This window comes from Oncorhynchus tshawytscha, unplaced genomic scaffold, assembly GCF_018296145.1.
Source record: "Oncorhynchus tshawytscha isolate Ot180627B unplaced genomic scaffold, Otsh_v2.0 Un_contig_2910_pilon_pilon, whole genome shotgun sequence".
In the NCBI taxonomy this organism is placed as follows: domain Eukaryota; kingdom Metazoa; phylum Chordata; class Actinopteri; order Salmoniformes; family Salmonidae; genus Oncorhynchus; species Oncorhynchus tshawytscha.
Genome location: NW_024609458.1, coordinates 162,448 through 173,331, shown reverse-complemented (window position 1 = coordinate 173,331; position 10,884 = coordinate 162,448). Strand labels below are relative to the sequence as shown.

The following is a 10,884-nucleotide window of genomic DNA, read 5'->3' as shown; positions in this document are numbered from 1 at the left end:
AACGTGTTAACACTCTTAGCAGTTTACACAGTTTATCTTGACAAGGCCTGGCAAGCAGGAGCCACTCATTAAACATGAGAGAGATTCCCCTTAAGCCATGCCGTGCCACCTCAGCTTGCTAGAAAAACTTTAAACAATATACATATATATATATATATATATATATATATATATATATATATATATATATATATATATATATATATATATATATATATATATTTTTTTTTAAACACAGAAATGTGATACAGTAGATTTTTTTCTGATGTTCTGTAGAAATGAACTGGAAATATAAAAATAACGGTATCATGAATAAAACAAAAAATAAGTAACTTATCTGAAATATTAGGTGCAAACTGCAATTCCACAATGAAACAAACCTTGAAGGACAAACAGAACAGCAACTGTAAAAAGAGCTCCTTCACACAAACGTTTCTAAAACTAATATTCTCTTTTTTCTTCCACTCAAAGCAGCAGCACTCAGTCACTTTCTCTCTCTCTCTCTCTCTCTCTCTCTGTTCACTTCACCTCTCCCTCTTTCCTCTCTCCCTCTGGTGTTTCCTCTTTCTTTCTCCTCCTCCTGTGTTCCTCAGACTCAAGGTGAGCCCCCTCTCTTTCTCTCCTCTCTGGCTCCTCTTAACACTTGCCCCTTTTGTCACGCTGTTGGAACTTCCTCAGTCTCCGGCCCCACAGGTCCTTCCAGGGGATGAGCAGGCTGCCCTTGTCCGCCACCACGCCTGCCTGCCCGGGGAGTCGTCATCCGTGCCCAGCAGCAGGTACTTCCTGCCAAGCTTGATCTTGGGGCACTTGCAGGCCACGTCCTGGCACGCACCCACAGGAGCTGGTCGCCGCGCCGGATGCGTTGTTCACCTTGCTTGTAGACGGAGATGATGTTCACGGTAAACTTCCACCACTCCCCTGCCTTGTCTCCTTTGAGGACGTGCACTTGGACAGCTGGATGACCAATGAGAAGAAGGAGTGAAGGTGGAATAAGAAAATGTCACAATAAAGCAAGCAACTCTTGAGTATAAGAGATCCAGTTAAAAGTTCATGTACAGTAAAACATAGATCCACTTAATAACACACAGGGTAACTAAGCAGGGAATCCATAGCAGCCTGTGGGTTTCTGTTCCTGGGGTCCAGACTGGCCTGGGGGTGAGCCCTGAGCTGTAAATGTCCTGTTTTACTATAGCTCCAATAACTGCTCCAATGTTTGAGTATGATTCAGGAATTACTGACCCAGTGTGGAGATTGTTCCCCTGGTCCCTCCCCTCAGCCATTACCCCTGACCTCTCCTTGTTGTGTTGGCTAGCATGCTCCGTATTACAGCAACAGTTGCCATAGTGCTCCCCAGGATAAAGACAATGGGTGCCCGCTAGAGTACATTTGAATGAGCACCTCCCTGAGACTGGCTGTAATGTTTGACTGCTGTGGACGTATCCTTAGAAACGCTTTCCTTTCCTCAACTGACAAGCCTGGAGAAAAAGAAGTGGCTGGTATACTGGGTTCAACTCAGAAAGTCCAACAGTGAAAGTGCAGCATTCAACCTTTACTAAAAAAATACCACATCTGCTTGAGGTAAAAGCTCTGAAGCAAAGCCATTCCTGTGCTTTTGATAGAATGGCCTTTCAACTGTTAAGCAGGACGCTGCACATCTTAAGAACCCTGGGCTAGAGCAACCTGGACGTGGTAGCCATTGATCCTTTCTCCCAAGAATTTGACCCTTAGAGCAGACAGAAATACAGACCCCCCTTAAATCAGCTCCCCTGCATGGATTTCTCTGTCACATAAATCTACCATTACTTCATCACTCTGATTGCAAAAACGCCTCAGTCATTGCAACAAGGGGGAAACAACTGAACCCACTGGGTTAGGAGATAATCTGTGCTTGAGGTGAAGTGGTTTAGTTGGGAATATGCTATTTACGATTGGACTAAAGTAGGGGAAAATGAACCAACCTGAATAGTTTCCACTCACAATTGTTCGAATTGACCCAATTTGGGAAACAGTGTGTGGATGGTGTGAAATGTTTCAAACACACTAATAAATACACACACAAAATGCATACATGCACCCGCAGACACACAAGTGCACACATACACACACGCACTTGTGTGTGGACTAATGTTAAAAAAATATAGGTGGCTGAAAATAGCACAGGAAGTATTTTTTTTCTCCTTGTCTCTCTCTCTCTGAATGCCAACGCTCTCTATTGCGAGCCGCATCGATTGTCCCCCATTACAGCCTGGAACGTTCTAAGAGAACAGGAAGGGAGGCCCTGCTAGTGTGAGCAAATTGTACACAATTTCAGAAGAAAGGAGGCCTGTTGGGCTGAGTAGAGCACGCTCTCACAGTCCTGCCATTCATTAACAATGTGTCTCTGGGCTGGAGCCTACTCCTTCATCCAAACACATAATGGGTGTGTGGGGTGGTGGAGTGGGCCACTATTTATCTTCCCAGCCACAGAGAGGCTTCCAGAAGAATCGGGATGTGTTCCGACCTCATGAGCTATCCGGGTTCTGCTCCCAGAGCCCCATCCAAGAGCAGCGTGAGAATCCAGCAGAGATAGCCCTCTTCTCTCTGGGTCGCTCTTACTGACCGACTGGCTAACGAGCTCCCGGGTGAATGGACCAGACTCAGCTCTCTGCTGTCTGACATCAATGCAGAACCCTCTGTCACTCTATGGGCCGCTCAGGAAATTGGTGGTTCTCTAAGCAGATAGTAAAATACTGTTATACTGGACTGAGATTCCAGCCCATGACGGGAGCAAAGTATGTAGTACTAATCATGGATGTTAGCTGGAAAGACCAAGCAGCTGAGTCCTCAAACCTCTGCACAATGCTTCAGTCCTGCTCCTCACCCAATGAAGTCCAAAGCGCCCATGGGGCTAGTGTTGAGTTGAGCTCATGAATGGAGATCTAGGAAACTAAACTTCTGTTTTTCTGTTAGCAGACAATATGGTACATCAGTACTACTTGGACCATCTTAGCAGGGTAGCACAGAGGGAGGGAGGAAGAGGGAGAGAGAGGAAGAGGGAGAAAGAGAGGGGTATAATAAACACAATGGCAGCCAAGCCTCCTGCTGGGTCCCCTCTCTGAGCAGTGTGCTGGGGCTTGACCCGCACACCGCCGACAAGGGGGCTCTAATCAAATTAGAGCGTGTTTAATTTCAATACTGAGGCCCCTGTCCCATCTGGTTATCAGCTGAGTGACTGATCTGGGCCCTGCTGCCCCCAGGGTGAGCTCACAGGGACCGCCGGGTGGCGGGGCTGTGTGACCCTTCCTTTCACCGCTGGCCCTGAACGTCTGCAAAAGCTCTTTGATTCATTGTCCTCCCCGCTGGAGGGGTGTCAGCCCAGAATATAACCCTCTGTGGCTGCCATCGCCGTAGCTACGGCCGCGATGGAAAATAAAAATGAATAAACACAACATATTTCTTTCTCTCCGGGTGGCAATCCGTCAGCGTCGGCCTAATTTACCACCTGTTTGGGCCCTGTGGAATGCTCCGAGCCGGCAGAGTGCACCACTGTGTTTAAACAGGGGGCCTCTTCCCGACCCGGGAGGCCCGCAGCACCACTCACACAGGGGGTCATGGCCCCAAAGAACAGAGACACTGTGAACCCCACAAAGGCCCAGGGACAGCCCTGAGAAATGAATTAGATTGAGGCAGAGGAAAAGCCCCCTGAGGATTGGTCTCTTCATAAAGCCCCAGCTCAGCCAAAGGAGAATCATCTGCACTCAGCTGTTTTGATGAACTCTTGAAAAACCAAGCTTCTGCTTTTCATGAATCAGTCTTGTGATTTATAGATTTGTCCGTTCTTTTCATGGATGACAAGCAAGATTAAATGAATGAAAATATGTATTCTGATGGCTGTTCAGTTTTCTGGGGAACTGAAACAAGGAGCTCACATTATTGTCTCTCTGTGTGTTGCACAATATTGATTGAGAAAAGAAGAACATTTGGCCATTTATGTATTGAAACTTTGTTAAAAGTCTCTGATGTGTCGCTCTGTTTGATTGATGAACTATGATTGATGATGAGGCTTTTTGGACATGTGACAGCTATGAAGGGGAACAGTGAGGCCAATGCAGCTGGATGTGTTTCATTAGAGAGAACACTGAACTAAGTATTAAAGGGATAGTTCGCCAAAATAAAAAAATGACACAGTGGTTTCCTTACCCTGTAAGCAGTCTATGGACAAGGTATCACAGCAATCCATGCTTTGGTTTAGTTGACTTGAATGGGATTTGTGTCACAAATTGCTAAAACATTGTCATGTGAACAGTGAAAGTAGAAAACAGTGCCAGGGAAACTACATCAAAGCATGGACTGTCGTCATTCCTTGTCAATAGACTGCTTACAGGGTAAGGAAACCAATATGTCATTTTGTAATATGGGTGAACTATCCCCAAACCCTGATTATAGCACATACGGTCTTGTATGAACAAATCTATTCTATCAAGCAAAGGCTTAACAATTTGAACACCAATTTAATGGGTATAACTACAGAGGAATTGGTGACCAAAATATTCAATATGATATAGGCCTACTGTACAGTTAGGTCTCATGCCAGGAGTCTAAGGGATCTTGCATTGTCTTTAATAAAGGAAACTTATGTGGGTATTTGGCTATACGGAGTACGATCTGTTCTTAAATGCTGGCAGAGTGCTGGACGTGCCTCAGGGTTTGTGCTGCTGCTGCTGCGGTTGGGGAGATTTGTACGGTGGTTAGCAGACATGAATCTGCTGATAGGAGATCTGCACCATAATACTACTGTGATTAATGGAATGGAAAACCCTCCGAGGCGAGGGAATCACTCTCCATATGGAGATATGGAGGCTACACAGTGGGATAGCACAATGAAACACTATATAGGAGGCCAATGATAGGATCCATGGACTGTCTCTAATAATACTACTGTCTCTCTACTGTCTCTCTTATTACCCCCCACCCTTCTCATTATTTTTTGTCTGTTTTTAGATCTAGTGGTGCTGATTCAGAATATAATGATACAAGTCCAGCATCATCCATCATCAAACTCAAATGTCCTTTTAGCTTCAAGGTACATTTGAAACCGTTAAAATTTCATTTGAACATGAATGTTTTCACTCGTAATGCTAAAATAGCAAGCTATGTAAAAACCTGTGATTTACTGTGCATGGCACTGAACATGAATGTTTTCACAGTGCATTACTCACTTACTGTAACGCTGTGATATCTACAGTGCTACAGTGCACTTACTGTAACGCTACAGTGATATCTACAGTGCCTGGCACTTAATGTACTGTACGCTGTGATATCTACAGTGCATTACTGTAACGCACTACAGTGCATGGCACTGTAATGCTGTGATATCTACAGTGCATGGCACTTACTGTAACGCTGTGATATCTACAGTGCATGGCACTTACTGTAACGCTGTGATATCTACAGTGCATTACTGTAACGCATATCTACAGTGCATACTTACTGTAACGCTGTGATATCTACAGTGCACGGCACTTACTGTAACGCTGTGATATCTACAGTGCATGCATGCACTTACTGTAATATCTACAGCTGTGATATCTACAGTGCATGGCACTTACTGTAACGCTGTGATATCTACAGTGCATGGCACTTACTGTAACGCTGTGATATCTACAGTGCATGGCACTTACTGTAACGCTGTGATATCTACAGTGCATGGCACATTTGATCAGAAGTATTTAAGATGCAGATGAACTCCTGTGGAGTCATTGATGACAGAGTATATTTGTTGTGTGATTTGGCTAATTTTATTCATATGGGGCTTGCTGACAATTCCTAAGGGCCAACTCCGAGCCAAAGCCTCATGCTCCCAGGGTGCACCAGCCTTTCACCATGGAGCAATAAAACTGGACCCCACTGAGGCTGGCGGCTGAGAGCAGGGATTGCCCGAGACCATGGACACGGGCCAGGGTGAGCAGATCCACAGGGCTTAGAGGGAGGTGGAAGGGGAGAGGAAATGGTCCGTTAGCTGTAATTGAGAGGGACTGTGAGAGGACGCAGTGGGAGCTTGCTCTGCGGCCCTCTGAAGCTCAGAGCCCTCTCTTTATGAGGTACAACTCCCCTAAGACACACTCTCACACACACACACATCCGTCAAGGTGGGACAACAAATCCAAATCGTTCCAGCTAAACCCTGGCAGAGCGGAGCTTTGCAGCTCTCCAAACCAACAGGGGGGCTGGCTCGTCCCACAACCTATCTCTGAAGACAGTTTCAGCTGGAGTGGAGGAACTGATATGAGCTCAAGATGTAGAAGTAAGAGTTGAATATTCCCTTTGTTTCTCTGCCCAGACACTGATGCCACTGATCTCTGTCTTTGGTGATAAAAGAAGAGGCCCTGCGGTGACGATGCCCCCAGCAAACACTCTTCTCTCTGTCCAGCTCCCCCCACCTCCAGTGAATCTCACATAGTAATGAGTGTATGTCAGTGCAGGGATGTTAGGATATGTGAGACATAGGTTTTGTGTGGCTAGCTTACAGATGATAGATAGTAATATGTATATGTTTTCCATGCTAACTAATCAAAGTGTAAGTAGACTGGATTTACTTATTTTATTTTTATTTCACCTTTATTTAACCAGGTAGGCTAGTTGAGAACAAGTTCTCATTTGCAACTGCGACCTGGCCAAGATGAAGCATAGCAGTTCGCCACATACAACAACACAGAGTTACACATGGAATAAACAAACATACAGTCAATAATACAGTAGAAAAACAAGGAAAACAAAAAGTCTATATACAATGTGAGCAAATGAGGTAAGATAAGGGAGGTAAAGCAATAAATAGGCCATGGTGGTGAAGTAAATACAATATAGCAATTAACTACTGGAATGGTAGATGAAGACACATCTGGATACATCTGTTAATGTGCTTTACACCGTCACAGTCGAAAGCTGTCTACTTTTGTAACACAACCTTCAAGAAATATATAGATTTCATGTCTTATTTCCCAGAAAGCAGCACTCCTCAGTCTAATACTGGCTGACCTGTCCATCAGCGGGGTCCCCTGGGCTCAGTTCCAAGACCATTTCCCTTTGATGCAATGACTCTAATCCTGGGAGCGTGAATAAGCCACAGAGAGGGGCTTGGGAGTGGACATGCCTGTGATTAATAAATACATCTGACCCTCGACCGCTGGCCGACGACTGGGCATATAATTCCTGCACAGTGGACTCACCATAGTCTTTCTTGCAGTACTTCTTCATGTTGATCTTCAGCTTGCCCTTGGATGCCTTGCAGTGAGAATCACAGTCTGTGGAAGCGAGTGACAAAATGGGTGGATTAGGTTACAGCACAGCCAACATTTCACAAACATCTAGATTTGAATTATTCTCTCTCTCCCATGGTTTATGGACTGACCTCAATTATGTTATCTAATAAAAGCCTTTTAGGTACATCCAAGGGTCTACACTCTACCCTCACTGTAAGGGATTGAAAGCTTACAGCTATTGCCAGGCCATTGTAGTGTACTTATGGTATACTGTCTCATGTTATGCTGTTATGGTGTCCTTGTGGAGCTGGTGGAGGCTTAAGGCTTCCTCATGCTTCGGTTCGGCTGGCGCCTAGTAGGCGAACCGAACGAGTGTGCTCACATACTCCCTTGTAAGACCTTCGCTTGAAAAATGAGAAAAAGCGGCAATAGTACTGTTTGTCCATATTGAGGCGCCATAGCCAGTATCCACTTCCTCAAAATAGTTTGAATAAATCTAAGATAACTCAAGAAATCTGTCATTCATTTTGATGTTTTTGCAGAGAAGATCTGAGTCACAAAATTTTACATCTAACTAAGATGTTTGGTTTAGTATTTCTCAAGTGAACAAAATGTGCATGAAAATTAGTCATCTATCATTTGATGAATCCCTATTGTTGACTAAAGACCGAAGAAGGGGCGTAGACTTCGGCTACCGAACTTGCAATAGCCTCGAGAAAATATGTGGTGTGAACGAATAGCCGGAATAAAAACCTTGCCGAAGACCAAAACAAACAAAAACATCACAAAATGTCATAATACACTGAGTGCACAAAAACTGATTGGAAGTGGATTTAACAGGTGACATCAATAAGGGATCATAGCTTTCACCTGGATTCAGCTGGTCAGCCTATGGTTTTGTACACTATATACTCACAAACTGTTTGGAGCAGTTTAGGATGGGAAGCATGCGGGCGCCTTTACACAGATCCTATTGTCAGCTCACTCCCACTCTCTTCCTCCAACCTCTCCACACAGAATCTCTAGTCTGTCAGAGTCCTGGCATCCATTGTGTCAGCACTCAGGGTTGGGAAGGTCACTCACAAAAGGAGGTCACTGAGGGAAATTAGCTAGTAGCCTAACAAAAATTAGCAGGGGCCTAAACAGTATCCAACCCACTTGAGGCAAGAAAGAGAATACTCTCACGTTGGCCGGGGCCAATCTCTCTGTGGCCGATCTCTCTGTGGCCTCTGAGAGGAGCCTGTTACAAACCAGTGGCCAGAAAGAGCTCATAGTTTTATGATGAATTGCTTTCGGGTCTGGTGCTATCCCTTTGACACCAGGCTGTGTTGACCTGGGCTCGCAGGCGTGCCAAGAGGCTTTATCGATGTCCGCCGACCGTCATGTTGTCAGGGTGCCAGGCACTTTTTGTAATGGGGGAGATGGGTCTGGGATGAGAGGCCAAACTGAAAATGGAAATGGTTTGTTCCCACTTTTCCACTGACTGACACAAATTGGAACCAGAACATCTCCTGGTTTTGCTCCCCCTCCCAGTGTAATAAGCCCCATGCTCTTTTATGGGGGGGCTGGTCGGCCAGGGGGAAAGGGGGAGCAGTTAGGAGAGAGGGGACCTTTCAGCTTGCCTGAATATGGACAAACTTCATTATTTCTTCCAGCCCTCTGTCCAGTCCTCCCCTTTCTTTCCCTTTATACTCTGTGTGAATGAGGTTGCCCGGGTAACAGCGGAGCGAGAAAAAAACGTGCTCCCCCCAAAAAGCGGATTGGGGCGGAGGCAGGGGGATGGGGAGCAAGTGCATGTATGTGGAGAAAACATTTCTAGTGAAACGCCTGGCAGCTTTCGGGGTGGTGTAGAAATTAAAAAGTGAAGGGAAATCCCAAAGTAAAATAATTTGACGAGTCCATATCGACCACGCCTGATTTCCATTTAAATGTGGCTAGGGCGGGGCCCATTTGTCTCCCCCTGTTCCCTGGAGGCCTTCATCTTACCTCCCTTTGATAGCTGGCATTGCCCATTAGCCCAGCAGCACAATCCCAGGACTGGCCATCAAACCCACAGCTCTCATTAAGGCCCCGGCCCCCGCTGGGAGGACAAACGTCCCCTTTGTGTGGCCTCTCTAGCGGGGCCACCGCCATTCTCCAGGATCCCTGGGGACCACACCACTCTTAATTTGGAGGGTGGTGTCTGTGTGAGGTTCCTGACAAGACTCCAAACCCCATTGCAGCTGGTCGCCAACATATGTAGCAGGTTGGCCATTAAGATCAGTGAAATATGTGGAGCCACACTGTTAGTCCCATGTTAATTATCAAAAGTGACAGAACCTATATGTTTTAGATGCATGGCAATTTAAAGGAATACTTCGGGATTTGGGCAAGGAGGCCCTTTTTCTACTTCCCCAGAGTCAAATGATGTCTCTGTGTCCAGTAAGAAGGAAGTTAGAGGCGGTTTTGCGAGCCATTGCTAACTAGCATTAGAGCAATGACTGTCAGTCTATGGGAATCTGCTGGCATGCTAGTATCCACTTAAGTAGAAGTTGGACCAAAAACAAGTTGGCTTAGGCAACAGGTTTTAGAGACCAATATTTTGCTCCAGGCCTCTCCTTTTCTCCTCATACCCATGCCAGGGGATCTACCCCACAAGCTTGGACTGAGCAGTGACTGAAAGTATGAGCTAAATGTTACAGTGGTATGTCACTTCAAATCAGTGTTGCACTATAGCAAGCAGACTCAGAGCTGTGCATTTCAACAATAGGGTTGTAAATAAGGGAGCAAGGGAAGGGTTCTCTTCCCTCTCAGCGCAGCGAGAGATGATTGGAAAACAAACTGGTGCAAATGAGGCATGCAATCAGATTATGGGCTGGAGGCTGAGTGGGAATACATAATGGGAGGCTGGGGGGAGAGAGCTGACCAAAAACCTGGATTTAACATCTCCTGACACAGAGACATCCACTTAAATACTGCAATTATGGAAGGTGAACCTTAAAATACTACAATGTTGAAGGTGGTCCTTAAAATACTACAATTATGAAGGTGGCCCTTAAAATACTACACTTATGAAGGTGGCCCTTAAAATACTACAATTATGAAGGTGGCCCTTAAAATACTACAATTATGAAGGTGGCCCTTAAAATACTACAATTATAAAGGTGTCCCTTAAAATACTACAATTATAAAGGTGGCCCTTAAAATACTACAATTATGAAGGTGGCCTTGAACCCAAATAATATGTAGAAATAGAAAAACATAAAAAATAGGAACTGTGGAATGATATGAATTGTGCTCGTACTAAAATACAATACATTTGTTATGCTATGCTTTAATAATTGCCATACCCTGTGGATACCACATGGCTCAGCATTGTCACAAACTCACCTAAGGACTCTTCAGAGCTGGTATAGGTGGAGGTGGGCGATGCAACTGGAATCTCTGTAACAGAGAAAGCAATGCACAAACATAATGACATTTCACATCACTACTCAGTTTGACAGCTTCATATGTGGAAAAAGAGCAAAGTTGTTAGAACGTCTTAGTTCAATTTCCTGCTCGCCTTCCTTGGGGTTTAAATGAACCTCTGAGCATTGGTGATATACTCTCAAGTATGCCTTAATAGGTTGTCATGTTATTGATTGATGATTAGGACACAGAGATT

The 10,884-nt window shown here is 45.1% G+C and overlaps 1 pseudogene; it reads right to left on the bottom strand.

Annotated features, from left to right (window-relative positions):
* Positions 1 to 220: 220 nt before the first annotated feature.
* Positions 221 to 10,884, bottom strand: part of LOC121844907 — a 40,778-nt pseudogene continuing 30,114 nt past the window's right edge.